Genomic DNA, 13,514 nt, shown 5'->3' with positions numbered 1-13,514 from the left:
GCATATGAAAAAAGATTTCTTGGGACTGATTCTTATTTACACTAAGGCCCCTATACAGCCCTCTGGCAGTGTAAAGGGGCCTTCCAGTGAGCATAAATTACATCAATCTAGCAATGTGATGGGAATCTTAGTGCAAAGAAGAATTTGTATTTATTTTTTTTACTGACTTTAAGCTTTTATTTATCTGGATTGATGAGGTGTTGCTGCAAATTTGTTGAGAATTATTACTTTCATATCTGAGTATCACTGAGCTTGCATACAAAGATTTCCACCAGGTGAAGGCTCAAATAGGCTTCAAAATGTATGACAAATTATGACAGCACACAGCTGGAGAGCAACTGGGATACTGCAACAGCAGCTATAAGTTACATTGGTTCCCCCCTCTGATTTGTGCTGTGTGTTCTTTGGCCACAGATGAGGATCTGGGTCACTGCCATCTAGGTAAAATGGTATAAAACAAGGGACTTGACAAGCTGTGATGATGAAAGAACACAGGGCAATATCTGTAAGAATAGGCTTGCTAAAATGCACTTTTTGGGGTGACCAGTTAAATATAGTCTTCTCAAATTACAATATTAGAGAGATGCAAAATGAAAAACAGCAAAAATAGAAAAGAAAGCTTCTCTGATAACTTGGACAGCTCATGACAGCTTTGTTTCTTTGGAACAATGAAATTGTCTGCCTCTGGGGTGAAATATGTGGGCAGGAGACAAAGCTTTCTTGCTGCCCCAGACAAAATAATTCACTACTTCCATATTAGCAAGCTTAATATCATTGGTCAGGTCTTTATGAAGCTATTAACGTCAGTGCAAATTTGGTATAAAGCACTAGCATTCTAATCTGGTAATGTTCTTGTTTTGTACTCACTCTGCAATATTGTAAATGACCGTATAAGTTATGGGGGAAAAGTGAATCAAACCCTAAAAGAGAACCCAGACCTCATTTCTTTTTGATCCAAACTTACTTCTTCAACTTACTTATTATGTATATAGCTACCTTAGAATTTAGGAGCAGTCCTATAAACCCTTGGAGCATCCACATGCAGGGAGAAAAATTGAGATTAAATTTATACTGTAATTTCATGTTTTCTCAGTTTTTTTGTCAATTAAGTCAAACTGCAAGAGGAGAGTGAGTTTTGACTCTACACACTAAGGCTTAAGAGCTGAGAATATAAATAGGCTGTCCACAAAGAAGAGGAGTTGAGCCACAGAAAATAATTAATGTTCTCTGTCTAAACTCTTAAAAACATCCAAGTATAGAAATTCCAAAACAGGTTTCTTTGTGGCCTGTTCCAATGCTTTACTACCCTCAAAGTCAGAACATTCTTCCTAATATCCAACCTACATTGTCTTTGTGGCAATGTAAGACCTTTGTTTCTAGTCTTGTTCTCTACAGCCAGAGAGAATAGTTTATATCCATCCTACATTTCACCACCCTTCAGGTGTCTAAGACCATTATCAAATCCTCCTTGGTCTTCTCCAGATTAAATAACCTTAGTTATATCAACCTATTCTCATAATTCATGTTGCTCAAACCTCTAATCACTTCTGTCACTCTCTGCTGAACTCTTTCTAATTTGTTCACATCTTTCTTGAGGTAAGGGGCCCAAAACTGGACACAGTACTCTGGCTGAGGCCTCACCAGTGCTGAATAGAATAGGAAAATCACTTCCCTTGATCTGCCAATGACACTTTGCTTCATACAACCCACTATGCTATTGGCCTTTTTGGCAGCAAAAACATATTTGTGGCTCATATTCAGCTTATGGCCTCCCAGGCCTAGCAACTCCCAGGTCCTTCTCTGTGGTAGCACATCTTAGCTAGTCTTTCCCCAGTCTGCATTTGTCCATGCAATTGTATAGTCCCAACTGCAGAACCTTGCACTTGCTCTTGTTGAATTTCAGCTGATGGATTCAGACCTTTCTCCAGCTTATCCAGGTCCTTCTGGAACCTAGCCCTACCACCAGCATGTCTGCAACTCCACCCAAATTTGTATGATCTGCAAATTTGCTAAGTGTGTACTCAGTCCCATCCTCCAAATTATTAAGAGTTTCCTCTCAAGTTTCCCATTGCCTTCACATGTGCACTTTCAAATTGTACAGTATGAATTATAGCATATAGAAATTGAATTTTTTTCTTTGAAATATGAGTTTCTAAGTGACTGTCCTTTTACTATAATCCTTCTACCTTCTAAGAAAAAATATAAAGGGCTGCCACATTCTTATGGATAATATATGTCTTGCAAAAAGATATAACACAATATTTTCAATTGTAACTAATATCATCTCCCTGATGCACACATTGAAGGAAAATAAAATTCAAGTATACAGACAGAACACCTACAACAATATGTTCATGCAATTAAGAAAAAATGAACAGTATTTCTAAAGCAAAATATTCCATACACATGTCATTTCAGCTTCCAGCTAAGAAAAGCTGATTGTATTTGGGACTAGGAGTTCATGCTTGAACCACCACAGGAAAGGATTGAATTCCCAGAGTCTATACTGAGCTAAACAGAAGAGAATGTATATTTGTAACAGTGGAGGCAAAGCCACCTTTAAAATCTTATTCATTGCCATTTTTGTGTCTAATCAATCTTTTTTGGGATGGTGTACCAGTCTTAAATAGGAAAGTTTCTGACAAACACTTAGCAAGAATGTACAGAGGCAGTAATGTTTTCACAGGATAAGTATTTTTTCAACTAATTCAATTATTTATTCCTAAAATACTAGACTTAATAGGGAAGGTACTGCATACTAATACAACAGGCATACAAGACTTTATCTCCTGTCTGTCTGGCCTGCTAGTCCATCTGCTATACTTAGTACAGCAACCAACAGGAGTAAATTTCTTTTTTGCTTTAGAGTAAGGTACCTCTGCCTACTAATAATGAACACAGTTAATTGTCCAATGTTGCATATAAAGGAAACATCTTCTCCTGACCCTGCAGGGAAATAGTGTGTTGAAGCATGAGATTTGATTAGCCTTATTTTCTCATCTTGCCTTTTTACTAGTATTGTAAGCTGTCTTGAAATTATCTGACCCTTTTAAAAGTCTAGCCACAGTATTCGTCTTAATTATCTCCTCTTGTGGTGTTGAATTGTACAGGCAAATATACAACAGTGATGGAAACAGTATTAGAACTTGGATAAGTAGACTTCATGAAGAAGTGTTCCTTTGAATTTATTCCAGGTGTACTATCCAGCTTAATGTAACTGAATTTTCCCCTAATAGTTACATTTGGGGTCAGGAAAAAGGGGAAAAATTGGTCAGTTTTCAGTTTCCCTTCTTATCATTCTTATCATTCTTATCCCTAAGAATTATTTTCCTGCCAAAGCTAACTTCTAAAACTGTTCAATTTCTTATCAAATGTAGATTGTATTGCTTATCCCCTTTGTTATTCTTTGGGGGAGTTTTCTATTCATGTTTTGAGGGATGTCTCATGAAGAGACACAAGTTCATATTAATGCCTCAAACTACAGAAAGAACCTGGTATGAAAAAAGCAAGCAAGCAAACCAGCCAGCCTTAATGTTGATTATGATTGTCTTGGACAGTATGTCAGTAGATACATAACCAAGCCATAACTCCAGATGTTAGCAAATATGGCAAAGGACTTGCAGTGTGTTGATTATGTCACATAATGTAATAAGCAGTGCAACACAGTAGCACACTAGATCTCCAACTAAGCAATAATAATAACAATTGCATTTTCTCAAAAATCTCTAGAGTTAGAAACCTAACCAAAGAGTGTGTTGACTGGAAACACTCTCCTTTACAACTAGATTGTAAAGAAAAGATTCTCTGTCAAAAGATAGGGTTTTCTGAGAGTCGATACGTTCACTTCTTGGTAATTAAATCAGAAGCTACACAGAGCTAGATACAGTTAGACACAGATGGAACTGCACAGAGTGTAAGACAAATTTTGGCTCATGAAGTAGCAACTGGACAATAATGGGTAGGTGAGGGAAGGAAAAGTTATTCCTACTTATGTCCTCAGGTGAAGGGTAGTAGGTAAGGCAAAGGAGAGATATGTAAGATTGTACTAGTGAAACCCAAAGAAAACCATCACAGAAACAGGAATCCTAACCTCTGTAGCTTTATTTACAAGAGTGTCAGTACTAAGACTAGGCATAATGAGGAGATCATTCCACCACATAGAGAGCTATTTCCTCCTAACGCAGAGGACTGAGTCCACAAATATGTAAGGTCATAGCCTCCATTTAAAGTATAACCCTACTTACATTATGTATAGTCTGCTATGCTTATGTATACTCTGGTAGAGTTGTATTCCTTTTCTGCATACCTTCAATAGCATGCTTATTCAAAGGTATTGGAGGCTACTCTTGCTGGAAGGGCCTGTTAGATCAGAACTTTGTGTCCACCAGGCATCCCTTCCAGAGTTGTGAGATTGTAGGTACACAAATGTTGCAAGCTGAAAGTAGCTCAAAGGCTATTAAGGGGTCAGCACTCACTGTGAGCTGGACAGATCTGCAGTGGGATCAACCTGTGTTCGCTGTTAATTCCAGCACAGCAACTGTATATGTATTTATGAAGAGCCAGTGGGTTCAGATAGAACCTGATACTACATCTAAAAGAGCTAAACAGTGGCATAACTAGGGCAGCATGACCAGAGCAACTCCCTGGGCTGTCTACTTGTTAGGGGAGGGAAGGCTGCAGTTGATTGCCATGTGGTCATTAACATGCTGGTGGCGTGGTAGCAATCAGAATTTGTGAATGCCCTGGGTACCTGGCTGTGTCACTATGTTGCTGGAGCTGAAATCATTGAGCATGCTGTTGTATAGGCCATGGTCTGTGTGGCGGAGCACAGGTGGGTTGCTCACCACGTGACTTGGATGGCAGCAGGCTGGAGAACAGCCAGCAGGGAAAACACCTGGGAGATACCCCGAGGGTCATGTTTTTAAGGGGGAAGGTGTGTGGTGGAGCATCAGTGGGGTACTCACCACTCTGGGGCTGTTACAAGCTCTGTGGGAGCCCGCTTGCATAGCAGAAGGGGAAAGCCTCCCCCAGGAACCATTTTAAGGGGAAGGTGGGTGGCAGAGCACATCTGGTTCCTGCCACTTTAAGAGCTGGCAGCAGGTGATGCCCCATCTCTGATGAGTGGCCAGTCTAGATCCAGGCTAGCAGAGCTGAAGGTAGCAGTTTGCTGCCAGACACTGAGGAAGGAAGACTGCTGCTACTCCTGCAACAACTAGGAGGAGGTAAGGGCAGGAGCTTATGGAGATGTCTTGGAGGCTCCTGGTCCTGGGCATGACCTAAAACTTCACCCTGCCACGATAGGGAGGCCTGGTGGTCCTGTCTGTGGCGGGGCAGGGCCAGGAAATGCCAAGTTCGAGGATCATCCCAGTGAAAGGTGGGTTGGGGTGCCTTAATAACCCCTGCCACCACCACCCAGTGGGTTACATGATAACATCAGAGAGAGAGGAGTGGGGCCAGGGATGTCCATAGGGGACACCTGATCCCACTGGGGGCGTAAGACCCTGAGGGGGAGTAGTGAGGGCCAGGTAAGCTTTGAGAAGCACCTGAGCCTGAAAGTGCCTGTGCTGATGAGACCAGGGCAGAGTCAGCACAGCATTTTGTGAGCAGCCCAGCACTCGCTCAGATGAGGGTAGCAGGAGATGCCCAAAAGCTGCATGTTTGCTGGCCAGGGAGTGAAGTCTGAGGACCCTCTGGGTGAGGGCAGCATGAATGTGGTCCACAGGAGAGAAGGGGCAGTATGTGTGGGGCCCAAGAAGGGCAGGATGCAAGAGACCAGGTGGGAGCCGGTGGAGAGCGAGAGGCCTTTTTGAGAGGGGGTTGCTATGAGTGTGACCCTAGCAGAGCAGAGTGAAAGAGACTCAATACTGTGACAAGTTGGGCCTGGCCTCAGGCTGGAGCTTAACATAGCTGTGAGCAACAACTGCAAGGCATGGGACGCGTAAGGGGAGGTACTTCTGGCACTTAGACATTAGGGCCCTTGAAGGGCAGCCTTCCACCTAATTATGAACCAATTACTTAATAGCACTTCAGGAAGGATGTAGACAGCATTGAGAGGTTCCAAAGGAAGGCAGCTCATGTGGTCGGGGGGGGCAGGCCCTACAAGGAGAGGCTACGGGACCTGAACCTCTTCAGCCTCCACAAGAGAAGGCTGAGAGGGGATCTGGTGGCCATCTATAATCTTACCAGGGGAGGCCAGTGGGGAATGGGAGAGTCCCTGTTCCCCCGGGCACTACCAGGAGTAACTAGGAATAACGGCTACAAGTTGACTGAAAGTAGGTTTGGGCTAGACATCAGGAGGCGCTACTTCACAGTCAGGGCGGCTAGGATCTGGAACCAACTTCCAAGGAAAGTGGTGCTCGCTTCTACCTTGGGGGTCTTCAAAAGGAGGCTAGATGATCACCTAGCCGGGGTTGTTTGACCCCAGCATTCTTTCCTGCCCATGGCAGGGTGTTTGACTTGATGATCTGCTCAGGTCCCTTCTGACCCTACTAACTATTTAGTCTTGGGCAAAGACTGATGTGGTAACATTTGGGAGACGTTCCCTAAGGGGTCTGCAACTAAGCAAGCAGCAGCTGCAGGGGTGGGAATGAAAGAAATTCTAAAAGCTGTGGAGCGGTCAAGGCACTTTGTATTTAGACATTTTTGTTATAAGGAAGTAATGGGATCAAATGTTTCACAGATTTTGATTCAGGCTTTTGGCCGAATTGTAGCAAGAAACTTCAGAGTTTTATAATAGAATTGTGATTTTCCTGCATTGACCTTGAAGGTAAAGTCAGGATTTCATTATGCTGAGACAAATTGCTACATCTTTCTCATCCTCCTTACTTCTTAAGTCTTAACAGAATATTTTTTAGACTCTTAGAGTGCAAGACTCATAACAGACGTGTACAACAAGATGTGAGGCGGGAAGCTTAGAATCAGATGACAGTTATAAATGTTATGGCTCAAGTTCAAAATGGTTTTCCATTTATTCCAGGGCCACAAAAACTGAACAGGGGGCAAAAGAGAGGAAATGCTTTTACATTTAATTTGTCTTGCTATTTTTTTACCACTGTGAATTTTGTTGTCTTAATTGATGGGCCTTGAACATGGAAAAAGAGGATTGGTTATAATCTGGCTCAGCATCTTTAATGAAATGCTGAGCTTTCTCTCAGGTTCATGAGGGAAATTACAATGGGCTTTGTAGAGAAGGATCACAAATGAAATGAATGTGGATGTTTTCCTGAGAAACTGAGTACTGAAAATTGTTTGGGACAAGGGACTTGTGAATCCACATGTTTGTACAGCTCCCTGCAAAATGACTGGGCCCTGGTTAGAGCTTTCAGTTGCGTACTGCAAATAGTAAATAATAATTAAACAGGGATTTTATAACCTAGCTCCCTAAGGTAGGATTGCATGTATAATGGCAAGATTATTGCATTTTTGCTGCTTAATCTGCAAAAGGTTATTAACACACTGCTCACTATTTCAGTTTTAACTGAGCCCACTATATATACCCCACTATCTTTGACGTCTCTGGCTGTATAAAAATGAGCTTGTTATCTGATGGGAAAGCACAACCTCAACCTCTTAAAATGAAAATCAATACCTAGTGGATTTTCTGTCCAAATGAACTCTACCCTCAAGCAGCTCTGACTATTTCTCCTCCCCACTCTGGCTGCTCCCACTGTGAGACCCAGTACAAACTGTACTGAGCTGCATTTTTAAAATTTGGATACGCCTCTGGTGGTATGTGGCGAACTTCAGGAGGGTATGCGAGAGGAATGAATGGGAGGAAGGGAAAGGGGAACTATGAATGGAGGAGTAAGACAAAGGAAATAGGATGAACAAGTAGTAAGGACTCAAGAATTGCCATTAACTGGGTCAGACCATAGGTCTATCCTGCCCAGCCTCCTGTTACAGTGGCAGAGAGTGGATACTGACAGGGAGACTGAACTGGGTCTGACCAGGGGGTTTAGGGGATTTGTTTTGCCACTGTTCCCCTCCCGCTCCACAGTGGCTGGTGGGCTCGTACAGTGCGATGGCAGTAGTGCCACCTCTCAACTGCCAAAGCAGAGGGGTGCGCTGCAATATATCGCGCTTCACGTGGGGCGGGGGAGGGAAGGAATGAAACAGCGTGAGGCACGGGACTCCCGGCTCCGTCCCTCGGGCGCAGGGGCCCTGCCCGCACAAACAGCGCAAGGGGCACATCCAAGCCCTCGGCGCCTGGTTGTATTTCAGCCTCCCCACAAGGGTCGTCCCCCCAGCCCCCGAAGCATCTGCTGCGTGAGCTGCCAGCGCGCCCCGCTCGCAGCACCAGGTGCAGGCAGCTGCCCCCCCGCGCGGGTGGTTCCGCGTGCACACGCCCCCCCGAGGCCCGGTTCCCGAGTGGGGCGGGGCTGGGCCGCCCGGAGGGGCGAGGGGGCGGGGCCTGCGCGACGAAGGGAGGGGGCGGTGCGTGCTGCCGTTGGGGGCGTTGTGGGGCGGGGAATTGCTGTGCCGCGCGCCATAGCCGCGGCGGCGGCGGCGCGCGACGGGAGGCAGCGTGTGCTCCGGGCGGCGGCCGCGCGCAGCAGCACCGGTAGGAGCTGCCGCCACAGCCTCCTGCTCCTCCTCGTCCTCCTGCCCCGCCGCCGAGCGCTGGAGTTGGTCGATGGGGCTGAGCGGCGCCCGCTGAGGAGCAGACGGGGAGACTGTGCGAGCCGGTAAGCGCCCCCCGGCCCGAGGGGATTACCATCTCCTCCTCCTCCCTCGGGGATTATCGCCCCTGTGCCTCCTCGCGGGGATTATCTCCCTTCCGCCCCGGCGGGAGCGTCCTCCTCGCGGGGGCAGGGGGCGGCCTCCTTGCGCCGCGCTGGGCCGGGCCGGGCTGGGCAAGCGGCGGGGCGGCTCCAGCCAAGCGCTGACGCCGAGGCTGCGGCTGCTGGAGGAAGGAGCCGGCTGCCGGGTTCGTGTTGGCTCTGCGGGCCGGAAGCATCCCCGCTATTCCTGGCCGAGGAAGCCCTGGGGCTTCGGCTCGGGACCTGCATCGGGAGCGGCCTCGGCTGCACGCGGGGAGGAGGAGCCGCGCGGGCGGACTCTGCATTGGGATGCGGGCTTGGGGGCTTCTCCCCGGACGGGTCCTCTTCCTCCTCCTCCCCCCCACCCGGCTGATGCTGTTGCTGAATGGGGAGGAGGCAGGCGTCTTGTGGGGTGTTGGCGTGGGGGGTATTGCTGCGATGATGGACTGGTTGGGGGGGCTTGGAAGGGAGTTTGTTTTAAGGATTTAAAGATGAAAGAGAGTTAATGAGTGTGCGTGTGTGTGTGTGTGGGGGGGTTATTGCTGTGATGATACACTGGTGGGAGGGAGACTTTTTTAAAAAGGTTTAGAAATGGAGGGTAGGTAGAGCCAGTGAGTGTCTGGGGGGAGGGCGGGGTATTGCTGTAATGATACACTAGTGGGAGGGAGACCGTTTTAAGGGTTTAGAAATGAAGGGGAGAGTGAGTACATGTGTCTCTCTTGTCTGGGTTACCCCACTCCTTAGTTCTTTACTGCTAGTTTCTGCTGCTGATCTGGCGGTGGGATGGCTGGACCAGAGCTGCAGAGTGCGTCTTAACAACTCTGAAGCACAGCGCCCAGGGTGACATCCATTAAACTTCCACTGGCTTGGCTCTGTGAGGAGGAGGGGCCGCGGGAAATTGAAGAGAGGTTGGACAGCTATAAATAGGCAGTGGACTAGAAGAGGCTGTGAACAAATCTTGGTGTGTTGCTTTTGAACACATAGTGTCTGTTAAGCTAGTGGAGTTGACTATAGCGTCCTAATATTCACTTTTATTTCGGCTGCGGTAGCCGGCTTGTCATCTAGTCAGAGCACATGGAAAAGTATAACTATCAAAAACTTTTTTGGAAAAATCATAGAATTGAACATGTTAAATCAATTAATTTAATTGGAGCTAGTTTTATTAGTAATTATCATGAATTATGTAGGTATCTGAGTTTTCCTTGGGAAGTCATAAGTTGACAAAAGCATTCAGATCTCATGCTTTCTTCCATATTTGTCTGAGCCTGGTTATTATGTCATCTCAAGAAACTATATTGCTCTGAAATGTTTTTAGTACCAAGGTTAAGGCAGTGGCCTAAGGATGATGATAGTCTTAGCTATGTATTTCCTTGTCTATTTTAAGTGAGACATTAGTTTTTCCTTATGTTCTAACTCCTTTAATTGTGTATTTCTGAAGTGCATGCATCAAAGCTTCCCTTCCTTTGAAGTGTGTGTGGTTTTGGGTACAGATTCTAAAGATCACCTGTGTTTCAGTTTATCTTGTCAAAAACTACTTAATATGGAAATTGACAAAAAAGACCATAGCAGCTCTTTGGAGCTATGTCTGTTCTGCTGCTATTAGTGGACTAACTCTGCATACCAAAAATCTCTGAAATGATTGAAAAGCTGTTGCAGCATATGTGCCGTGGATCCTTCTTGGAAGAAAGCTATCATCGTATCTTTCCAAATGAAAGAGGCAGTTAACTTAAATCATAAACTAACAATCCATGAGTCTTTTCTGTAAAATTTTTCATTATTTAAGCACAGTGTAAAACTAGTGTCATGGGTGAAGATCAAGCTCCAACTGATTTTACATCCATGCTGTCTGTCTCTTGGGAGTCTGATGCGCCTATCTCTGCCTCAGAGGCCTAGAACTCCGTAGACTAGACATGTAGAGGGAGAAGGTGAACTGGGGTGTTGAGATTTAACCTTGGCTAGATTATGTAGGAAGACCGTGGCAGATTTGGGTGTAGAACCAAACTAGCCCTGAGTGTTGGTTCAGTTCCTTAGACCACAAAGTCTTTTTAATGTGCTTATCACAAAACTATTTCTACTTCTACAAAAGGAAAAAGATAAGTTTGTTTCTACCTTGAGAAGTAGATGTATTGTTGTAATGGAGGACCATCACTTTTTAACATTTTTATTTTAGTAATAGTTGAAGGGCATTCCAGACCTAGGGATGCCTTGAAAAGAGTAGGCAAATGGAATATAAACGCTGGTATTGCTAGAAAATATGTTGTTTGATATGTTAAAGAATGATCCTCAAAGGTGACGAATCAAAATTCCTTATTGTAGAAAGAAGAAAAGACAGTGAATGGATTTTAAGCGAGAGTAGGCTGATTAGTCAGAGGAGATCAGCTAGGACTTGTGCAAACTTGAAAAAGGTCATGCTTCTGTAGAACAGGAACTTGAAGTACTGATTCGTACACTATATGAAATAATGCCAATTGACTCTCAAAATATTAAAGGGGCAGATGGAGGTCAAAAGAGTTCAGAAACCCACCTATATTTTTATTCGATGTTTAATTGTTTTCAAGGTCTTGCTGATTTAAAGAATCAGCATGACTAAAACGCATGGGATGCTGCTAATTTGAAATGTTCTTGGTATGTAATTTTATGGATTTTCAAGAACTAACAACTGAGAGTCGAATGTTAATGCCTGGGTCTTGTGACATCCCAATGAAATACAAGTTTCCCACACTTTATGCGGGTTTTGTATGTGCAAATTCGCTCTTATGCCCTTTTTATACCAAAGCTTCATTGTATGAGTGAGATGGTGTGGTAGAAGCCTGCAGTCAGCTGCTTTGTGTGGTGTATTGTGGGAGTGAAGCACACCAAAATGTAGTCTCGTTTGTTGTCTGCAACACTTGGTTCTGTAGTTGCCATCCCCATTATGATAGTGTCCTGTGCTTGTTTGTACTGTCTGTTGTTGGTGAGTACTAAAATTGTAAGTGTGGTAGAAATGGGTCTGGGGATCAGTACAGTTCAGGTCTTGGAATGTATCCATATTTGTTATATTGTACAGTAAGTGCCCTTCACGTAAATCTGAGTTATGCACTGTTTTCCAGGAACGCATGTACAGCATAAAGCGAGAGAAACCTGTACTAAAAGGAAATGCATTTGAATTGTTAGACTTTTTGAATGCTTGTTGTCAACAAATGACTTAAATATCAAAGCATGTGCTCTTAAAATAGAGGTTTGGCTAGCTTAAACTGTTTTACTCTTGATTTTCTTACTTAGCCTTTTTACTGACAGTAGCAGAGCAGAACCTTTATCCTTGCTCACTACAAGAATATAACTTTTTTTTTTTTTCAAGTTCATGGAGCTTGGTTAGGGTTTGAGGTTTTTTGCCTCTTGTGCTGGTTTGTTGGTCTCTGGTTTTGATCTGCAGAAATGCAAAGGATCAGATCTTTTTCTGCCAAACTCACTTGTCTAGTGGGTGGAGACAGCTGTTGATTTCCAACAGGTTTAAGCCTTTGCTTTTAGATCCTGAATATTTTGCCAAAGTGCTGTCAGAATGCAGTACCAAAGTACTGTCATGAAGCAGCAGAAGGCACGCTTATTAGCACATGTGCTAATCTTACTATAGTTTTGCTCATAGCACCCCCCCTTCCCCAAACGGCACCTCTTCATCAAAATAGTGTGAGCATGTTGGTGTTCTTGGCCAGGAAGAGTGACTAATTAGTTTCATTGGCTGTTGTGTTATGGTGCTATCTCCATCTAGTGGCCTGACATGCTTAGCTGAAACGCTAATGTGATGTTTGACTTCTTCAAAATTTACAGGCTAGGTGCATGCAAAAAGGACTTGGTAGAATAAGGACAGGCTATTTTTTTTGGCATGGAATAACTGTGTAAGAGGGAGAGGAATACTGTTTCAGTGTTTCCAAGAGAGAAAAATGTTGAAATGGAGATGAAAGGAGAAATGCTAGCAAGTATACATTTTTAGAAATCTCTCAGAAGATTGATTGAAATTCTGACTCTAATCCCTTGGAAACAGATCTGGAGATACCAGTTCTATTGCACCGGGCATCTGTTTGGAAACTCATAACATTTTTAAAAGATGTTTTTTAAATCAACCTTTAAATACCTGTTCCTGAAATTGCTTCACCTGACTTATGGTTTTCCTGTTGATGATAAAGTTCTGCTCAGCAGGAGAAACTGCTTTTACAGCAGAAACAATGAAACATACTAGTCACATTGCAGTCAAATCCATAAATGATAAAAGCAACTTTTTAATATCTTGTCTAGCAACCTTTAGGTTATAGGAATCTTATTACATTGTAACTCGGTAAAATGATGCTACACAGAAAATGACTTTTAATTCAATAGACACTTAAATCAACTCTGCCCATACCTCACACAGTAGCCTTTACTTTTTAAGGCAGTAGAAGCACACAAAGAACTATTTTAATGACCAGGACTCTATCATTTATTGGTGGCAAATGAAGGGAGAGAGTAAGTAGTAAGGTGCTCTGAAACTTAAGATTTGTTTCCTTATGCTTTTATGACTAGCTATGAGCCAGGCAACTTAATGCCATGTGTACAAGTTTCCCTCGTTTTATGCTGTACGTGAGATCCTGGAAAACGGTGCATAACTCGAATATGCATAAAGGGAACCCACTTTACAATGTAACAAATAGGGATATGTTCCAAGACCTCAATTGTACTGATCCTGAGACCCATTTCTACCACACTTACAAGACAATTTTGGTACTCACCAACAGCAGACAGTAC

At 44.1% G+C, this 13,514-nt stretch overlaps 1 protein-coding gene across 3 annotated transcripts in view; it reads left to right on the top strand.

Moving 5' to 3' along the window:
* The first annotated feature begins 8,478 nt into the window (after nucleotides 1-8,478).
* Nucleotides 8,479-13,514, top strand: part of PALS2 (protein associated with LIN7 2, MAGUK p55 family member) — a 107,308-nt gene continuing 102,272 nt past the window's right edge. For all 3 annotated transcript variants that reach the window (XM_090046756.1, XM_090046753.1, XM_090046754.1), the window contains exon 1: nucleotides 8,479-8,684. The gene's annotated coding sequence lies outside the window, so the exon portion shown is untranslated. The remainder of the gene's footprint in view (nucleotides 8,685-13,514) is intronic.

Source organism: Crocodylus siamensis, chromosome 5 (genome assembly GCF_052110815.1).
Source record: "Crocodylus siamensis isolate JL-2025a chromosome 5, ASM5211081v1, whole genome shotgun sequence".
Lineage (NCBI taxonomy): Eukaryota > Metazoa > Chordata > Crocodylia > Crocodylidae > Crocodylus > Crocodylus siamensis.
Note: the sequence above shows the minus strand (reverse complement) of the source record. Positions and strands in the feature narration are given on the sequence as shown.